Genomic DNA, 19892 nt, shown 5'->3' on the forward strand with positions numbered 1-19892 from the left:
TGAAAACATTGCCCCTTGTCTCTGGTAATTAATACATTCCACGAGGAAGTGCACTTAAGGTTTGAGAAATCAGGCTGGTGCTCCCAAATAACACCACCACTTTGAATCCTTTTCTTCATAGGAAACAGAGAGAGATCTTCTGTTTTGACTGCAGTATTAATGAGGTCTTTGTGAGGTTTTTTTTTTTTTTTTTTTTTTTTTTTTTTTTTTTTTTGCTCTTAAGGCAAATATTTTCTGCTGAACTATTTCATTGGAGATAAACTGTTACCTGCCTTTCTCATACATGTATTTACAAATGATGAAAATTTTCCATATACTGAACTAGTTTGTTGAAGAGGGTATGGTGTGATCCAGCAAAGGCAAACTACGGAAGCACCATTCTTGTCATTATTTTTATTATTTAAAGAGTCCCAAATATGCTAGATATTTTCCTAACACAGTAGCAGAACGAAATTCCTAGCATTTTCTGAACAGAGAAGACACAAATTCTATCATACCCTGGAAAATATGTAATCTAAAAAAGCTACAAAAGCTGCAACACTGTGAGAAGCGCTATACCAATAGTGATATTGTAGGACCAGATTCCTACTGTCTGGGAAGCTGTCCCTCTTGCAGTCCTCTTTGGGAATTTCTGGATACAAAGTGAAGCAACAAAACTGGGACACAAGTGTTGGTCACACATAAAAAAAGGCAATAATGAGAGAGGTGGGGGAAGGAGAAAAAAAAATGAATCAATTAGCACACCTTTTTTTCCCCCTAACTTTTCTACTCTCTTTGAAGTCCTAGATGGATTCTCCATTCTGTTTACATTATAAGGCTTGTTGATTTGTTATTCACTTCTGAATGGATGCTAATTGATATTGATCTCAATGCCGTGTTTATTATCATTGTCTAGGGAACAAATTATTCTAAGGGTGGTACATCTGGAGTGAGTTGTGGTGCTGGAGGCAGAATCAATACACAAAGGAAAGTCTGAAGAAATGGCAAAGCTTTGCAGCACATTGTAGTTAAGAAAGACTAATTTGGAAGGCATGTGTTAAGATCTAGGAACAGGACACTTACTGAGAACTGTTAATAATAAGGGCTATGACAGGGAAGAAGAAGAAGAGGAGAAAACAGTGATGGTTGGAAGTTGTCTCCTCTCACTCACCTCGCTGGAGCACTGCACCTGTCTAGCATCACAGGTGCTTTCGGAGTGAGGCTGGGCTTCTTATTTGTTCTGTAGCTCTGCAACTACCCAGCAAAAGCAAGAAAGTTAGAAAAAAGGCACAGGAGTCAAAGCTCAACTTTATGGTCAAGCAGATGAAATACCCTGTATGAAAGGGTGTGCATAGACTGTGTGTTAAAGGTATCCAAAAGAAATGTGTGAGCCCTCTAGCTGTGCTGCTTTGCTGCCTCATTTCCCGCCAGGTGCTGGGGTATAGCCTTGCCATACTGGGTGCTCAGGACAATACAAAAGGGTAAATAAATGGCAAGCTCAGCATGGGCAGAGATCTGCCACTGAAATCTCGTGTTGGGTCTCTAACACTTAAATGTGTTCCCGTGGAGCCACCACTGCCCTGAAGTACTGACTCTTGCTCTCTTGGGCAATTTCATGGCTTCTTAAAAAATGGAACAGTGGAAATCCCAGTCAGTCAGAACAGCAAACACTGAATATTGTTTGTTTTATCCATTATACATTGTGGCTTGCAAGGGAAACAGGCCAAGAAATGAAAATTCACTGATTTCTATTCTAATTTCTAGCCATTTTCCAGGAAGAAAGATACAATGCAGGGAAAGGTATGAAAATAATACGTCAATCAACATAGCACAAAAAGCCTCACCGGACAGGAAGGAGACTGTGATTACACATGGAATTTTACAGTAGAGTTAATTTTCTTTTCTGCACATTGCCTTCCTTTTTCTGAGCCTTCAGCACTACTTTGTCATCCGTTCAACAAACATAAAATAGAATAAAGTGAAAACTCAGACCTACCAAACTAAAATATTACTCTGCATATTTCCAGATCAACTGCAAAGTAAAATCAAGTTCATAAGTTATGACTAGCCAAATATATGCTTAAAACAGCAATACTAAATTTGTGGGTTATGCATGTTACCTCTGAAGTGTTAATTATAGCATGGCTTTTGCATACTGTGTTTTCAGCAAAGACTCAGATGTTTGTCTTTGTTACTTGAAGGAGAATTGTAGATGCAGTTCAGCTCAGAACATGGTGCTGACACTGCAGACCTGCATTTGGAGGGCATAGACGAGGCTTGAATGGGCATGGGCAAACAGCACACAATATCTCCTGTCCAGAACATTAAATATGCTGCTATCCATAATGAAAAGCTTTGAAAATTGAACACTGAATACATGCTCTGGAGGGATTCTTCTCTAATCACAACTAAGAGAAAACTATAGGGAGAATGCATGCCATACACATTTATATAAATTAAAATTAGAGGAGCTGACAATTACAGCAACTTAACTAACACCCACTTGATAGAAATATATGTCTGGGCTATGTTGACCATGTGCAGAAGTGCTAAGACTGGATAGCGAGGGAACCTTTGTGACCCATGTCACTGCAATCTCACTGTGCATGTGAGGGGCACTTCCATGGAAAGCCACTTACTTTTGTGGATGGACACATTCTGAAGCAGGCTGCTCCCTCCCACGCCAGAGTCGATCAGTGTAATCAAAGCAAAGCCTTCTTTGGAGAGTGGTAAGTATAATGGAAAAGAAAGTAATATATTTACTGAGCAGTAATAGAATGTTTTCTAATAACACTCAGTTTGAAGTATTGCCAAGTCTTTCTTAAGGAGTAATGGAAATGCTACGTCAGTACGAATAAGAAAAGATGATTTTTTTCCTGCAATAAAATGAATGATAGAATACTTTATTACTGTTGCCAGAAAATTTATACTGACAAGTATACCCATATAATTCATTGCATGACAAAGAACATTGTATTGTCTTGTCAAAAAAAAAAGGATCATTTTAATTTAAGATGAATTGTACTTTACTAGCTAGTACAGACTTCATAGATCATAGATCTGAGTAATGAAACCGATTTAAAGAAAACAGCTAAGACACGACTTTAACAATTACCTGATTGGAACAACTTAGTCCTTGATCAGGTTGTTAGTTTTGAAGAAGGGTGTCTGCAGGAGCTGATTCATTTTACAGAATTAGAATACCTTACATAATATCAGGCTTTAAAGTTTAAGTATACCTCAAGGTATCGAAGTTGCTTCACACACAGGAGGGGAAAAATAATTCTGTCATCCTCTGCTCTATAAGAATTGTTCTAGAAAATTATGATCTTCCTGGAGACATTTTAATCACTCATTTTATCTGAATCATGTAAAGCTTGTTATTAATAGACATAACTCCACAAAGGGTCTCACTCTGTTAAATACAATAGGGCTGAGTCAGTGCAGCACACATTAGTATAATGACATGACATGTAGAAATGGAACTATTTTCATATCTCTCACCCACGGAAAAGCGTGATCTGAAATCATTTCCATGGAGGATGAACAGCACCTTAGAAATCACTCATTTTGTCATTTAGGGATGGTTCTGTTCTTACTGAGGTTGAAGGGATCCCAGAGAGTGTTGCTCTGCATAACTGAGAGCATTATTTTGTATGAAGCTGATTTCAGAGCTCACTAATTGTCCAGAGGAAGAGTGACAAGTATAGGGGAAAGAATTTGGTAAAGCAAAATAAAATAAAATAAAATAAAAAATAAAATAAAATGAAAAGCATCTTAAAAGAATGTTTTCACTTCCCAGAGGACCTCTTCTGCTAGCTCAATGATTGCACTGGAAAAAAATCAAGAGAGATGGGAGGCTCAGCACAATAGAAGACTTAAAAGACTGACCAGAGTGGATAGTTTTCTCTTTTTCTTGATAACTTTTGCTTAGAAAATGCAAGTATGGAGTAGGTTTTAATTTATTTGATAAAGTGCTTAGCTGCTTCCCTTCCTCCCCTTAAGACAGAAAAGCATGTTGCAATGAAAGCAACTAAATATACTGCTACAGTAATAGCAATCCTTTTTTTGCACATTTTGATTGTCAGAAACTAATGAGAAACAAAATATATCCATAATCCTTAAAGGTTCCAAATCACATTAAGCCTGATGCAAATTAGCTTAAAATAGGATTGGATATTTAATGGTATCCATTATGATAATGAGAAAAGACATAAAACAAAGTGGAAACAGGCAGTTACTCTGTTACATTTAACAAGTAGGACATACAAATTATTAAATTAATGCAAGCTCACTTAAGTTGTTAAATAAGGGGACTCATTTTTGAAATGATTTTTGTTGTATCTTAAATATTTATGTTTTTTTTCATTTTTGTTGAAACTGATAATCTTTTCAATGGCAAAAATCAAAAACCAAAAAAATTGCCTCATTTTTAATGATATTATGAAAACTGGAGAGTTTCCTCTAACAAAAGACAGGCTGCCTGCTCCCTGTGATCAATCTAGTTAAAGCTGATCAGGTATCTGTTACCAGGATCTGTGCCTGGATTATGATTAACGAAACCTGCTGGTGGGGACATGCACCTCCCTTTGCCTACTTTCTAGAGAGCACAAAAGCATTCTGAAGTCACTACCACTACTGACACAACAGTATATTTTATAGCATAGAAAGTTACTGCAGAAGCCAAATTTGGAGTTCCATCATTTCAAGAGAGCCATAAAAATGAAGTACAGGAAACAGAATGGGAACTGAATATGAAGTTCTCCCTAAATTTTTCAGTAAGGATTTAATTCTCCCATGTATTGTACATACAAGCATTTAAATCCTGAGTTTATTTTACCTGCAATGTTTTTTCTCAGTCCTCCAGCCAGCTGTTTTCTCTCATCTGGATAAAGCCCAAAATGGGGTTTCAATGGGATGCTCAAGTACTGTAGCTTAAGTTTCATGGCATAGTAGAAAGACGAAGTCTGATCTGGAAAACCACAGGAAGACTGGTCTTACAGTTTGTATTGCCTGATCAGAGACTTCTGAGCATATCTTAAGTTTTATGACTCAAAGATACGTGTTGTGAAAAAAGGAGAAAAGCTCAGAAACAAAGAAAATGCAGTTAATGTAATCTAGTCTGTAACTAGCTTTACAAGGCAACTGTCATTCTGTGGCAGCGAAACACCTAGCTCAGTGCCAGTGATTTTAACTCGACTGAGGCCAACCTCCCCTTATTTTTCCTGAACAGTCATATTAAACTGATTAGTACTAAATTAATTTTAAAAAGAGAGAAAGCTGTGAGCTGTAAGACAATTTCTTCCCATCAGACCTAAAATTGAGAGGGAAAATGGAAGCACTGAAGCATCGATCTACACACAAAGCCTACCCAGTTGTGACAAAATGAATTCAAAGAGGGAGTAACTTTGGTTTTGAATTTTGCTGAGCAGGGAGGGACAGTGTGGGATGCCAAGTATTAAAAGTTGTATTTCTGAAAGATGATATATTTTTAGGGAGAGAGAGTTCCAGGGCAAAGTGATAACGCTATGTTTATGCAAACAGAAGATCAGATCCTCAGCTGGTAAAAATAGTAGTAAATAGCAAAAGCATTAGCAGCAGTAATTGTACTGTCACTGCACCTAGACAGGATTATCCTAGACAGGATTATCAAAAGGTAAAGATCTCCCATGCAAACACAGAACAGAAATACAGAGCAAAGGATCTAAACAGTCTGAACACATTCCCTGCTTGAAAGAGCTCACAATCCAAGTATGAGGGAAGAAACAGATGCTGAATACAGACATACCGAGGAATTCAAGGAAACAATAAGCCAGAAGTGATCAGCGTGATAAGCAGCAGAGACCGTACGCAAGCTGTTTAACCATGGCAAGTCTTTGTAGACACTGCTCCAAAACAGGGTTCTGAGGAAGGGTTTGAAGGAAGATAACAAAGGCATTTCACAGCTATTCAAAGACTACTGCCTGCTTGGAGAGTGCTGGGGTGGAGAATTATGGCTGTATTCGTTTGAATAGACTGATATTCCTTCATATCAGCAGAGGCTCTGACATTAAAGTATAAATGAAGATAAAAATGCTTACAGTATCACTGTTGCTTTCTTTCAGAAAACCAGAAGATACTCTCCTAGCATAGGATTATGATTTTTCTTACTTAAAAGAACCCCACAGATATGTAAGGGGTTTTTTTGAAAGATCTGGTATTTCCACAGCTATGTCAGAAAGCCCGAAATGCTGTAATACCATACATTATGTTACTGGGCTTTTACATCTATTAGGCAAAAGTCAATTCCCTTCATTCCCTAGGCACAGTACTTGCACTGACAAGAAGTTATTAATCTGGTGTAAACAGGTTTCATACAGACCAGGAATCTTCTGTACTAACATGTAGCTTTAAATATTAATTTGGAATTTCAACCATATTTCTGTGATTCTGTCCCAAGCTGAAGATGCTCTTATTCTCTTTTTCTCAGCTGCAAATATTGTACTCTAAGTTCACATACTCAAAACTTACTCTAAGTCCTTCCCAGTATTTTCATACAATACAAGGGTTTTCAGTTGGTTCATAAAACTTACAAGAGGTATGTGCTTCTCATCAGGTTTCTCATGCAGTGTAACTATTTCTCTGTATAAAATATTAATCAGCACAACCTTTAGGTTTAAAGGAGATATTGATTCTACAATTACAAATCTCAGTAAACATTCTGGAGATCTCAAGTATTCATTCCCAAACACATTGTTTCCACTGCAAAAAGATGGTATGCAATTACCACACATAAAGTAAGACCCTCTGGCCAAATCATTACAAGCACAGACTAGAAGAGACTTTTGATATAATACCTCATGTTGATACGATGTGATCATTAAGGTTACAGAATTCCTATAGCCAAACTTAAATAAAGACACCAAAATCTACATGCATGTTCTTTCATACACTCAGATTCCTTCTGCAAAACCTGAGCTTTCTAAGCCTATATATTTTTGAGCAGTGTAACCACCCATGCTTTAACCAACAGAGATAATTCCACACCAGCTGGTGAAAGGTTTAATTGTCCTAACATACCAGTTTCCCTTTCTCCTATCTTTATTACAGACATGATTCTACTTCTATTAAATTCAGCCAGATCTTCCTTGTTGTTATAATAGAATCAGAATCTGATCTTATGCAATTTCCACAGTGCTCCTACCTCTTACAAGCTGCAGTTGGGTGGAGTAGGACAGGAGAAGGTGCACTCCCCTCCAAAGCATTTGGGCTTGCCAGACCTGCAGTCAAATACGAGATTTCAGCTTTTACACGTATGGCAGACTGAGCTTTAAAACAGTCAATTCAGGCAACAGTTATGGTGTTGCTGGAGCAAAGCGCCTTGTCTCCAGGCCACCACACAGCTAGGTAGTTTCTATTCAAACCTAACATGAGCTTTAGCCTCATCTTTGACAGGGACGTAGACATGCAAACAGCTGCTTAACAGCAGAAACAGGAGCTGCTCTTTCTCACTGAGAAATAACAGAAAGAAGACATTTGTAGAAATTAATACAACCTAGACATTCAAATTTCTGCTATAACTTCACTAGGATCCAAAATTTCTCAAATTTTGATGAAAAGGGACTGTATTCTTTCAGAGGCAAAGTGTTTGTGAGTGCTTTAAAGAAAATATCCATGTCCAGTTGTAAGTACCTCAGCTGTATTTCAGTTCAGTTTGAGCCAGATGCTGTTCATCAAAGGGCTGATTTCCTGATAGCATTTTAATAGCTTTTAAAGAGGAGGAGATTGTATCTCCTGAAAATACAGTATCGAATTTGTTAAAGGCACTTGTTTTGCAAGAAAGCCATCCTTTTCCTCCCAGATCCTGTGTCATTCCTTCCTATCACTGTTTAACTGGGCACACCAGAAACTCCAGCTACCAAAATAGTTATAGGGGTTAAAGGCAACAGTCATAAATTAGAGCACATCTGCAAATCAGGGAATTTTAGATTATACCTTATTCCTCCTCTTCCCCACTTTTCCCAACTGCACCAATCTTATCTCCTTAACAGATGAGTACTGATTTTTGAGGACAGTTTTTTAAGGAGTGGAAAACAAAGGTTCAGTCAAAAATATGTTTGTCAGTTTTCACACATTTCTTCTCTAAGGTGATGTTGGCATCTGAGCAGAATTCCTGCCTAGGTCAGATGTGTATTTACTGGAATTCATTGTGACATTTGGCATCAGGTGCAGGAACTAGCTGAACTTTGGACAGAAGGAGCAGCTTACTTTTAAGCAAACTAACTTATTTAAATGTAAAGAGGTCAGCCTACTAAGAGATGCCTAGAAGCCAAACACTGCTTAAGGGCTGCTTAGTGTGCTTAAGAAAATTAAGGCAGAGTGACTGTACATACAATTCAGCAAGAAGTCTCTATCGCTCTGTCTGTTTCCTATTCTAGCTAGACACCACAGGTGTGCTTAAATAGACAGGAAATATCACTGTAATGATGGCAAATAAGCCATTCCCGTGTGTAAGCCACTCTCTCTTATGTATGATCTTAGTTTCACCCTGCATAAGTTGTTACAGATAGATTTGCCTTTGCCTGGAGGCTAGAAAACTTGAAACAACCAAAGGGCTAGATTAAGTATGGCACATCCTTATACCCAGTGGTTTGCAAAGTTATTTTATGCAGCCTTCAGAAAAGTGCCTCCAGCACTTGAAATGATGGCCAAGTTTGCGTTTTCCTACACTCTGTGGGAGTCAGGCTTTTCTTCAAGTTCCCTATCAAGGAGAGTTTTTGGCCTTCTTTCTGACCAAATTAAATATGAATCACTTTCCTTTATTTGCCCTTTGTATTCCTAATTTTCTTTGCATGGATTAGACACTTTGTGGGGGAATTTGCTCAACTGCTATGGGATCTGGTTCAGCAATGATTTAAAAGGCAGTCACCTATTTCGAGTTACTCAGCTCTCCTATTTATAGACCAAGAACTTTGCTTACGAACTTTGTTGCTATATTTTAGAAACTTTAAATTCTGATATCTGCTTGCAGCTCAGGGACTTTGCCTAAGCCAGTTTTTTCCTCCTGTTCCTAGGCAATTGGTCTAGCTGTCAGCACATTGCCAGGTAGCTAGGGCAGCAGCTAGCATCTCAGACAGCTTCTTAATGAAAGACCCATGCTGATCCTTCTATTTATGCATTAGATCATTGACTGATCTAGGAGTCACCCTAGACCTGCAAGGTACAGCAGGCTTGTTTTAATCAGCTGGAGCTCCCAGCAATGAGTAGATAGCGTTCACAGTGCAACAGCCCTCTGACATGCTACACGTTGGACCAGTTTCTTCAAATGTACAGCACAGTAGCCCCAAACTACACATTTTAAAGTGGAGATTTCTGAACAAAGCTTTTACACCAAATATAACCTTTAATCAGAACCATGCCATTCCCAAACAGGCAGGCAGAGAACATACCGGGAGATATGCATCCAAAAGCTATTTTCAATCTTCAGCCTTCAGTGGGTAAATCCCAGTGACATCTCCCAAAACAGGGTTTTAGAAGAAATAAAGGCAGCTATGTATCCTTATATCTTTATGTTGAGGCTGAAGTTGATTCGATTGCCTTCAAATCAAATATGCTTTTTTTTCCCATTGTGGATATAGATTACTATTAATGCAAAAGAGAAGCTTTGTTCTACATAGAGCCCAATAATTCTATCCTTTCAAAGACTGTTCATTGCAGAATTTACTATATTTTCATGTTTCATATGTGTGTGTATATGTGCATAAATATGTGCCTGTGTACTTTTCTCTCTGTGTTTCTCCATATCTACACTTGGAGAAATATTTTCAGTTGTCTGCAACCATATTCACCCTTTGTTATGATAATGATTTTGCTAGAGGTTTGTCCCACAGATTAGTTTGCTAGTTAAGCTTTATATATAACATTTGCTTAGGGAATTGTTCTGCTTTGTTTTAATTTTTCTGCCTTCACCGAGGCTCCACGTGAATGCGGTGAAACTTTTGCCTCACTAATATCAGTAGTATTAACTTCACTGGCACATGGACTGATCTTCTGCATCTGACCCGAAACTGTGACCTATCTTCCTTAGACTCTCTAAAACATTTTTGTTCATTATGCTATATCAAGCAAGTAGTAAAATCCTGCTAAGCTTCCTACATGAAATACTGCTGCTCTGGAGTTAGCTAGATCACTAATTTCAGTGATCCTAGGATTTCAGCCTATATTTGAAATGCTGGAGCTTGTATTCACATCTCAGTTGTAAACATTTATACATTCACCAGGGGTTGAAACTGAAGTGCTGAGCTGGCAACACTTTAAGGCTTCAGAAACACCCTCAGTGGATATCACAAATTTTGATTTGGCTGGAGGAATCTGAAAATTACACCATATTCCTAAAAGGAGCATATAGCTCCTCTGATCCAGCACTCATTAGTTAACAGAAGTGACCAGCTGACCAGGACTTATAATACACCTAAACACTGAGGATTAGACTTCCTGCTGCGAGTTTACAGCAATATTCAAATTTATATAAAACTGTATTTTTTAAACCAGGCATGTGAAAAGACATAGGCATATTTGAACATAAGCCTAGAAGTCAGGAGATAAACTTGGTTTAAGATATGACAAGAATATTACGATTTGTTTTTTAAAAAAGGATAAATATACAGCTTTTTTTCCCCCTCAAATTATGCTACCTATATTGCCTTATGCTTTTCCCTGACTTCATATTTCATGTCTCCGTGGAGCACAGATTGTTTTTTGTCTGTCTGTGTAAAGTCTAATACAACGGAGTTTTAGTGGGTAACCTGTAGCTGCTACCACAGTTCAAAAAGACTCTCTTAATAACACGAGACTCCCCCAGTTCCTAAGGTACGTCAGACTTCTTCCTGTGCTACAGCACGCATAAACAAAAATGAGCTTCAGCTGAAAAAGGGCTTTTGTTAGGAAGTGGGGAGATGAAGTCTTTCTCCGAACAGAAGCCTTCCACCAGCTGTAAATGCCTGCTCAGCTGCAGCACTCCACAGTGAAACAGGGGTGGGCAACCACACACACAGACATAAAACCCCTGCGACAGTGCTTGCAGAAAGGAAAAAAGTTGCTGTAGCCTTTCTGGCACTCCTCAATGATATATACTCGGTTTAGGGCTAGAAACATGAAAACAGAAGCAGAGAAAGCAGCCTGCCAGCAACGTCCTAGAAGCAGGGCTGAGATTTAGATGCCAGCTCTTTGCGGGAACCCAGCTCTGATTACCACCAATCTTGCTGAAGCCAGTTCAGGGAAGTGTATGTAAAAACATATAAAGTATGGTATGTTATAAACCTACTGACATTACCTCATCAAAATTTAGATTCCAGCATTTTTCCGGAAAAGTGAGGGAAAACCCCGGTGTGTATTCTTATTTGATTAGTACCCGCTCTGCAGCATTTCTTTTAAAAATCAGAGACTAATCACCTGAATGGATATATTTTCTAATAGTATTTATTTCAGTCACTTTTAAACTGCTTCAAACTTCTTCCTCAATTTTTTTTCTTCCTTTTTGGAACACAAAAAAATGACCAATTAGTTTCACATTCTGGAGAAAAAATGGAATCTGAGAACCTCTGTGCCATCCGCCTGAAGCAAATTTGCACTGTTGAGTTATATCAGAGGATTTTAAATTTGAAGTAATGGCATACCCTTGACCACAGCAGCATGAACAGCTCTGCTAGAATTGCAAATGATTTTATGTACATGTTGGCAGTGAGACACTATTGATATCACAGTGTAAAAAGCGAATATAAAGTAGTGAGAAACTTGTTGCTACTGTCAATCAAGGTTGTTTGTGGGTTACGATCAGGACAGAGTTTGGATATGTAATATTGCTCTGAGAAGGGAACGTGGCGTATAAAATACTAGACAGAAAAGGGAAGTGATCGATAAGAAATGCTGCCTGAAGCCACTAAACACACATCAGCAAACTGAGGAAGTCTGTGCAGATAAAATGACAAATCACTTTCATCACAGTTTGTAGTTAGTATTTATGGATTCAGAAACAAGGATAGGTAATGTACTAGATTTATGTAATGCCGTTTATTAAGGCTCTCTATCTCCTGCACAACATTACCACAATATTATATGTATATATACATCAAGCTAGTTATTTTACACTCCCGGGTTTTTATTTAAATTAACAATGAGAGTTGTGACTTAATTGTAAATCCACAGACGAGGACACACACTACCTCTGAAGGGTTCCCTCCACACCAAAGGGCCCAGCTGGCACCTACGGACCATCTGCAAGGTTGTCTGCTTCGGAGTGTCACGGCTGGGGTATCGAAGGAGACAGGTCACGCCCGACCTGCTGTTGATATAACCACAGACTGGTAAAAAATTCTTCGAGTGCCTCGCAACCTTCCATCATTCAAGAATAGTTGAGGACAGATGTTTTCCATCAGACTGATAGTATTTTCACACTGCTTTCATTAAACTGTCATTTTAAAAACTGCTTCAATTTCAGGCCCCTTTCTGCTTTGTTAGTTTTAATGTATCTCTCTGTACCTCGTATGACAGGAGAGGCTCTTGTTGTGTGTAAATTTGCCAGAGATTAGGCCACTCACACACGGTTGCCTACACCGGCTCCGTATGTGATCAATAACAAACAGATTTGGGGCAAGAACAACCGTAAGAATTTCTACTTATTCACGGTCTGGTCTGAAAAGTTTTATCATGTATTAAGACACTGGGAAGTGAAACATTTAGGCAACTTTGTTCCGAAGGAATCAGTAACTTTGAAATACTAACGCTGTAGAAGGTATCGCTCACTGAACACACAAAATGGATGCTTCAGCTTGTCCCAGGCAGACAGAAAAGACGACTGGAGAGCAGCAGTGACACAGCGAGCACAGCAAATAAACTGTATAACTGAACCAAATGACCCTTTAAAAAGTCACAGATACTTGGGTCCCAAAGTTTGAGAAAGTCGTGGATGTGATTTTTTTTCTTCCAGAAATTCCATTCTTGTTTTCCTTGGCCTCGGATATTTTCAGTTCTTGTAAAATGTTGCCCTTAGGAGCCATGAACTCACAAGAACAATAAAATACATGCTTCATAAGAAAAATATGTTTTCAGAAGTTGTGCTGCAACACAAGGGATGGGAAATCAGGTCATATACATCCAGCTCAAAAAAACCCTGTTTTGTTTCATATTAAGAAAATATTGTATCTTATTTCTTTTTCATGCAATCATAGAATAATTTGAAGCAAATCCTGAGGTCTAGCCAGGCTTAGAAGCATCTCTTTATGTCCTCCTGATCTAAGGGACACAGCGTAAAGACTAGTTCCTTGCTGAAAGGAACTAGCTGCCTGCCGGGCAGAGATATACAGAAATAAAGCTGGAAGGCGAGGAGAAGGATGCGGGGCAGGGGCACGGTGTGAGCACATGCAGCCTCCTTCTGGCAGCAGCGCTGCACGGGGCTGATGGAGAAGCCAAGCTGGTGGCCTCTTGTTAGACCTGCTTCCAGTAGTGGTCCACATGCTGGAGCTACATCCTGATGCCACCAGGTCACGCACTGCGTCAAAAATCAAATCTCTTGTATATGGAGGCTGCCACGGTCCAGCAGCAGCAGCTATTAAGTACCGAGAGCTAAGCAGTTCCCTGACATAGGTCAATCTACGTCTAGGTGTGCACCTATTTTTAAAACAATCTACGGATAACTGGCAAGAAAGAAAACAAAAAGGACAAAATAAGTCATACTTAAAAAGAGACATTTTCCCACATGTCTAGTTCCTGTTCCTACCAAAAAGATGAATCGATACTCAGCATTCGAGCCTACTCCCAATTAACTTGATAAGTGCTCTTTTCCCTTAACAAGGGTGATGATAACAGTTTCCTACCTCATAAGGATGTTCTGAGGCTGTATAGATTTTGTGAAGTGCTCAGATACTTCAATAATGGGGAATCAAAAGGAAAAAGATAAAATTCAGCCTGGCAGTGAAAACAGACTTAATGAAAATGACCTCCTAGTGTACAATGAAATTATAAGACACATAAGAAATAGTCCTGCTTTTGCTATTTATTATACCTAATACATAATAGAAAGAGTAACTGCATTTTTTTGTATTTTATCTTACTACAGCACTTGATTCTCTTCAACATCTAACTGCAATAGGCTTTGATATGAGTGTTGTCACACTTAATGAGAGGTGGTTAAAGGACTACAACTTACTTTCATTGTTATTCGCCCCCAAATCCGCAAGGCTGCTTCCCCTCCCTGTTTGCCACAGAGATGGAAAAAAGCCTGTTGAGGACACACTTACTAGATGCAAATCAATTCTGAATGTTTCAAGCATTATATTAATTTGTCAAAGGCCAGAATCTGCTTCAATCTTCCGAATTATGAACTGCTGGGGAAAGACAATGAGACCCTTCTCCCATGTGTAGCCTGAAAGAGTTACGGTGCTTATGCCTGCACACATGGACAAAGGTCTTGAGTGGACTTCGAAAATACTCTCTGGGTCTGTGCACCCATAACCCATCTATCAGTGCACCCTAGTCCAGCAATCACTTAACAACAGGAAAATTAAAAAAAAAAAAGCTGTTTTGCAGTAGCTTAGCAACCAGTATATTCCACTAATATCCATGCAGAGGGTATTTATTAAACCCTCTCTGGTAGATTTATATGAAAACTCTTTCATTCAAAGGGAATGAAATCTTGATTTTAAACCATTTTTATGAGGCTAAACATTAATTAGATCTCTCCCATCTTTGAGTGAACACAGAGTGTAATTTTTATCGATTGCCATGCACTCCTATCTATCAGGAGAGTTTTAGTTTGATTTTTTATATATATCTCTATTTTATCCTTATTTTTTCTCTTTTTCACCTTTTCTTTAAGTTACAATACTTTGGCACAATTCAATTTTTACAGAAAGTTTTCACATTCAGTCTTTATTCCCAGTTCAGCCTTTTTATCATCATTTTCAGCTCTTCTTTGAACACATTCAATCACACTATATGGGGCTTACCTAATACCAGGTCTTTCATGGCACAACAGAGAGACTTTAATATATGAGGGTTCTAAAGCTTAATAATTTGCTTTACACAGTATTTCCTTCATTCCACATCACATAAGTTTCCTTGATGGCCATAATTTGAAAACTAACTTATTGTTGCCATTTTTAACATCCACAATTATTTCAGAGCTTCACAACATTACATTCCACAGTTTGGATCAAATGAAATAAGATTCATTTCTCACCATGCAGCTCGTCTGGCCAAATGATACCCACCCTGATAGTTACGCTAGATATAAGCATCTGAAATAACAAAAACCTGCTTCTAATTTATGATCTCTGCTTTTCTTCTCAAGGAACTTTGAAAAACTGTATTCACTGATTTTGTGCGTGTCCGTTCTGTGACTGCTGCTTGAGGTAGCCTGTGCTTGGCACACAGGCGACTGCGGCTTCCACATTGCAGCAAACTCAGGTCGGCTGATTTGTTGAAACTTCTCATTATTAGTGTTCACCCTCATCCTTCTCAGCATAGGAGATCTGAGAACAAATAAGGAATCACCTGCATACACTTTTAAATCAATATGGTCTGAGGCATCCACTTTGCAGGAGCAGGAAAATAAAGGTTTTCTTCTTCTGGGAGGTGAGTTGGAGACCAGGAGGGGCTGAGAGAACAGGCTGAATGGATGAGAGAGATTCTTCTCATTGCATTAATCATCTGAATCTGCTTCAGCCAGAGCAAAGCTCTGCGTGGGACACAGGCGGTGGGTAGGCACCTTGCCAACATCCGAGGGCAGCACCCTTACAAGCGAGTTACAGGCTTCTGATGATGGTGCCACATGGCTGTTGTCCTGAGCCTTGCACGTCATGTTGGTGTCTCAGCTCCATCTCTCACTGTGTGCTGGAATGGAGCAGGACGCCACATCGCACAGAGGTGCTTATCCCCCCATCCATCGCACTACAGAAAAGTCAGCCTGGCTGGGAAGTTAAAGAGCAGCTGAATAAAGAGTTCTGGCACTGGCAGAGCATTCCTGCTTGGACCAAAATTAGAAGAGTACATATGTTTTTGAAACAGCACCACCTTTTTTTTCAGTCTTGCCACCATATTGCTAGGCAGAAACTAGGCAAGGCAATTTGAATTAGAATAATGGTGTGTTTAAACACAATAAAGTATACCATTCTGTAGCAAGTACGAGCAGCCTACTGCTTAATGGTAAAGTAGATCAAATTTAAGGTGAGGCAAATTCAGACTTGGTTTTCAACACCTGGCTAAGGCTGAATTTTTTTATAAGGTTCTACATTTTGTACATTTCTTCACTTTATTTTCCAACATACTTACCTCTCTTTGAATAAACTGCCGAATTTCACTTTCAATTTGTATGCCTCTCTTAATTAATTGTCTAATTAATCAATCGAAATTTTGGAACAATTAATTCAAAGCTGATTTGAGATAAATGCAAATTCCCATTTTACATTCACTTAACACTATATTTCTATTCTATTATTTATCCCTTCATGCTGATGCTGAGCCAGTTAACCCAGAGAGCTCTGTCCTGCTTGCATACTTCATTTCAGTGCCCTGAAATGAACGGGGTGTTTATCTTCTAGCTTTAAACATTTTGAAGGAAATGTTTCTGTGTATATAGGTAAAGACAGGAAAATACTCCTTTCTCACCAGCTCCTACTAACTGAAACAGATTAAAGCTTTCAGTCTACCATGTACGTGAGAATATATAAATTCTGTTAGTCGTCAGCCTTCAAGTTTATAGCATTCTTTTATGTAAATGCTGACAAATGCTCCTTGACTTTACATCTGAATTAAATATTACTCTTTATTTAGCTGCTCCTTATCAGTTTGCTCTTTTACTTCATAGCCAGGATGACTTTTCTGTGGCAGCCATATAATATAAAGGATTCCTCTTTTCCATTAACATTTCATTATTCTAAGGACAAAATAACGGAAAATAATACAGCAGGTCTGTGAATATCAGCAGCCACAGGTAATCTTAAACATATTTAATTGGGTAACAAAGGGTTTCTGGTAATCATAGTACTGTTAGGAAGAAGTACCTCCAGGACAAGGTGAGTTTCAGTAGTCCCAAATGTTATGTGCCCAATAGTGAGCCTCTCCAACTGGGAAACTATGTCCTGCAATCTGATGTGCAATGGAAGTGCAAAGCTGAATTATAAGCAAATTTGCTACCTGTCAGCACATCTGAGGATATGAGCCAGATTTTAAAGTTCTCTCCTCTCTTAAAACAGAGAATACTTTAATATGGCTTGAAGCAGGTTTGCATGCATCTCATTGCAGTGATTCTAAGCCTTTTCAACACTTTTAGTTACTGTTGCAAAAGGAAAAAAAATATTGTGTCTTGCTATCCGGAAAGTGAGCATTATTATGACCTTCAGGTTAACAATCCATATGGCAGTGCTATTTTTAACGTAACTTGCAAGGGTTCTGCAGAGAGCAGAGTTAAAAGCACTGCCATTAAAAATCGAATCTTTACCAACAGTTACCTCAGACTGTCACATGAAACACTGGAATTGTAACTGAAGGCTAGCTGTAGGAACTATATGATTTGTGGGTGGGTATTTCAGATAGCATCGTGTTCGGAGCTATTAACACAGAGGTGTTAAAGGCTGATTCCCATCACTAATCCCGGTGCCAATATTATAATTCATTGGCAGAATATAACCATAGAAAGCTTTATTTCATTTTACAAAAATTAAAAATATGTCATCCATAGTTAGACTGAAACTGAGAGCCCAGCAGGTCCTTAACAATTTACTGATATTTCAGCTTACTGGCATCTTTGTTCCTGTCTGTGCAGCTGTAATACTGAGGTAAAATCAGAAACTCATCTGAAAAGAAAATTGAAATCTTTAGATCTGGGTAAAGACATTGCATAAAAATATTTAATTAAACATTGTTATGGTCAACAAATAAATTTGCAAAGATCTGAGGATCTCATTCCTTTTTAGTTCACCCTCACATAAACTGAACCAAAGGAGCAACATTTCTAAGTGTCCAATTTGCATCTCAAATAAGGTGAACAGAGAGACAGACACTCAGACACACTTGAACTATAGCCCAATTACCCTCTTGAAATCAAAAGGAAGATAAAAAAAGGCATAAATGTTGTCTAAAGCAGTGTCTTTAGTAAAAGAGGCAAACTTCCTTTGCCAATGATTCAGCAGCTTTCTAAATACTTCAGGAAATGGTAAGAAATATGTCTACAAGAATATTAAATAGTATCACATTTAAACTCCTTTGAAAAGAAGAAAAGAACAGTCCTGTAGCATTCTACAGAGAAGAAGCAACTAACTGAAGGCATTTTGGTGCCTAAATATGCAGACAGGTACCTAACGGATTTTCAAATGTGTGCAAGAAGGTGCCTTCCTCTCATTTTAATCAGTCAGTTAGAAACCTGAATTGTGTCAGTCATTTTGCATATCTGTCATCATCTTCTGAAAGGTGGCCCTAGGTCATTATTTCCAGAAGAAATGAGTAACCCTATAAAATCTCTTCGGTTTCCCAGTCGCGAAACCTCTAGAAATCACTACCAAATAGAAAACCCTGCCTGAAGCTGTCCGGTTGCCTCTCCCAGTGACTTCCAGCACAGGATTAATGGGACACTTTTTCATGACTGGTGCACCTCTTATAGCTGGGAGAAATTAATGAGAAAGAACAACTACCTTTTTTCCTTTCTGTGTGAGGTAAGTCATAATCCTCTTTTGAATCACTGGAAATTGGGAGATTTACAGAGGGCTTAGAATCTGGTTTTCAAAGTGCACTCACAGGCCTCAAATATCTTGCTATCAGTGTGACAGTGTTAAAGCATACTAAACAAATAACTTGAAAAGACAGCACTGCTGTGTCCAGTCAGACCCTAAAACTGAGAACAAAGTATAATAAATTACAGAAGACCTGTCAGTGCGTGAGGTGGCGTAGCGGTCCTCTCCCATACTCCCCCTCCTCAGGCGTTAGTCCCTTTTCTAGTGTCAGGGTTAAAAGATACGTGATCCTTTGCAGGTTGTGTACTCTGCATCTTCTGAAATTAATTAAGAACAATGGATGCATTTAAAGTAACAACCAAGCAGGCAGCAGACAGAATCAGTTGGCCAAACTGTAATTTTCAGTTTAACACTAACACATACAGAGATATAAAGGGAATGGTACAAAATTCAGTCCAGTCCCTGCATCTCTGTAGGAAACCGATTTATTCATAAAAACACATTTTAAATAGCTATTTGATGGATAAGATGATCTTTGAATGGCTGAAGCAAATAGTAGGATTAGAGCTGGAAGCAACCCCAAATCCTGGATATAAGTATCACCAGGCTTCGAGAAAGTTCATACTGAGGTTGAAATTTCACCTCTACCTGTTGAACAGGGGGTCCAGCCAGACTCACAGCTTTGGGAAAGGCAGAGGCATCTCACACTGAGATCAGACCTGTGGGGCTTCCGCTTCCTCTCACAGCTTAGCACAGACCTATCATCAAACCAGAAAGCAGATCAATAACTACTGAGCGAGCAACGATTATTCCTACGTAATAACAGTCTGCTAGTTATAACAACAGGTAAATAGGAATTGATGTAATAGAAAAATATTTTTTGTAGAACTCATTATCTCCTTCTTAAGCAATTAGAAAGTCTTGATTTCATTCCAATATGAAAAACAGAAATGGTGCATCAGGTGTCTACAGAAAATGGTGAATCAGCTATCTGCCTGAAAACTGGAAAAAAAAAAAAAAAACAAACAAAAAAAAACAGCTTGCATCCCTGTGAAGCTGTGAGGGATGGGAGCAGGGAAGGACCTTTCTGCTTCCTCTTCCCTGTGCCAACTAGTTGGAGGTATCATCACCCGGTAACTGTAGGTGCAGTACTCCTAAGTGTTTTTTCATGTATTTTGGTCACCTGGGACATGGACAGAGCAAGCTTGCACT

The sequence above is a fragment of the Dromaius novaehollandiae genome, chromosome Z (genome assembly GCF_036370855.1).
Source record: "Dromaius novaehollandiae isolate bDroNov1 chromosome Z, bDroNov1.hap1, whole genome shotgun sequence".
Lineage (NCBI taxonomy): Eukaryota > Metazoa > Chordata > Aves > Casuariiformes > Dromaiidae > Dromaius > Dromaius novaehollandiae.